Below are 2,283 nucleotides of genomic sequence, written 5' to 3' on the forward strand. Positions count from 1 at the left end.
TCACACATATTTTCTATAGTTTTTTTACGGCAAGGAAAGGATTCATACGACTGAGCAACATAATGCTTACAAGCTTGAACTTCAGGTAAATATAGAGCGGCTATTGGATTCATGCTCTTATTAGTGAGTCGATATGGATTGTGTTGCATCTTAAAAGCATAGAACATTGGTCGAGTTTCAAATCGGCGATTCGGATCCAAACTGGTTTCAAATTTTGGATTCAGATCGATTTAGATTTAGGATCCGAATCTGGTATGGTTTTCGGGTTGTACATTTGTTGACCAATGCCACTAGCAGTAACAACACTGTTCAAAGGTGCTGATGCACCAATTGGGATTTCAAACTTTGGTTCCTCCTTTTTAATCAAATCCACAAGAAAGCTGGTATCTGACGAAAATTTTATCTTCTCGACTTTCGAAACAGTTGACTTCACACGCTGTTCATTACCGAAGCTCTCTTCTTTCACCTTTAACTTTAAGTTATACTTTCTCATACGGAACACTCCTCATAATTTCTGTAAATCTCTCATCTCTTGCTCTTTTATGTAATACAACTCTTTAGCAGAAATTCCCATTATGTCCTCACCGGTTTCTTGAAACGCAGTTACCCATGTTAATTCAGTCTGGTCTTGTATTTGTAACTGTAGTATATATCGGTAGTCACATTCATCTTACAACTTTTTTACTGCATTTTCGTTCACCCAACATGAGCGGACATGCTGCGTATGAAGAGTTTTGATATTTAAATATGAACAGACATGTCACAGGTGTAGTATGCATTGAAAAGGTCTTCAAATAAGCAATTCTACCTTGCTGTCAAAACATTTTGTTAATAAATGGATAGTAATTTTATCTACCCTTAGCAGACAGGTCACAGGTGATAGTTTCTGTTGCGCCAACACAATAGTTATCAAGCTTAGAGAGAAAGGATTGGTTTATTAATAATAGTGTTAGTAAGCACGACTGAGTTTGAGTTTGAATCAACAATTTTGAGGGTGAGGTTATGGATTTGGCTTGTAGATATGCATGCCTCTGGCACAGGATTTAGGCACTAATTGACATGGCTTTGCTTATGGTAGTATTAAACATTTAAACCTGAAGTCCCTGAGAGATAGAAACAATAGGGAGAATAAGTTTATCACAGTCCCCTATTGGCTGAATGAAGAATACAATAATGAAGAGAGAGCATACATAAACAGAGGCTCAAGAACAGGAAAAACATACCTTTCTCGGCCTTTTGGCTAAGATCAAGTGTAGTATCTGTTCTTATCAGTTTAATATCTGATACGTGGGCCATCGGCCCACTCGATATTAATCTTATTTTTTTTATGGGGAAAGGCCCATCACAATAGCTTTTTTTGGTAAGGCTGTCATGCTTTTTTTGAACGACCAACAAATCAATCTCGAGCACTCTCAAGGCACCCACAGGAGTACTCCGAGAGTAACCCGAGTGGTCCACCACCAATTCCGGGGAAAACCCGGTAACTCACCCGCCCGTAGGCACGACGGTAAAATCTTCCTAATAGTTTTATTTCAAAGTCTAGGCTTTTAATAACATAAGTATTTTATGTAAACAACTGATGTATATAAATTATGATAAACAAACATATATATGCAAACTTATTCCCGTTGCCTTTATATAAATAATTGTTTAGTTGTTAGTACATAATTAGTTTTAGATTAAAACAACCCGTGGGAACAAAAATACACAATTATATATACTGCTAATCAGATGCAATGAGAGAAATGAGGAGGTTGAAGGGTTACATAATGGTTTATGTATAATATTTAAAGGAACGAGTATAAGTTTTTATGATGTTCTCATAGTTTTTTTAGTTAGAATTTGTTTTATATTTATAAACTAGGTTATAACCCCGTGTATTACACGGGTTAAGTAAATAAAAAATCAAATAGTTAATAACGAAGATTTAACAATTTTAAAATGATATTTTTAAGACGCTTTTATGATATCCAAACAAAATTTTGTGTCATGTATGATCAAAACTTGTGATGTTTGTCAAGTTTATAAATATGAAAGCATTTGAACCATCGATTAGAATACAGACTGTATCATCGACTTTTTCACGAGTTTTAACAGTAATGTGAACATACATTTAATAACCCAAGTTTTATTTAAATAATAGTGCTCTTAATTTATTAGTTCTAAAAAAATGTTGAAATGTACAGATAAGGCATATAGCAATTATCCAATTAGATAAATTTATATAAAAAAATAATATTTCAATTTAAATTAATTAGATAAGTACAAATTGTCGGTAATTAT

The 2,283-nt window shown here is 33.8% G+C and overlaps 1 non-coding gene across 1 annotated transcript; it reads left to right on the forward strand.

The window, feature by feature from the left end:
* The first annotated feature begins 1,219 nt into the window (after positions 1-1,219).
* LOC118481643 lies at positions 1,220-1,415 on the forward strand. The gene has a single exon (XR_004865848.1). It is a non-coding gene; the product is annotated as a U2 spliceosomal RNA (small nuclear RNA).
* The last annotated feature ends 868 nt before the right edge of the window (positions 1,416-2,283 follow it).

This window comes from Helianthus annuus, chromosome 8 (assembly GCF_002127325.2).
Source record: "Helianthus annuus cultivar XRQ/B chromosome 8, HanXRQr2.0-SUNRISE, whole genome shotgun sequence".
Classification (NCBI taxonomy): domain Eukaryota; kingdom Viridiplantae; phylum Streptophyta; class Magnoliopsida; order Asterales; family Asteraceae; genus Helianthus; species Helianthus annuus.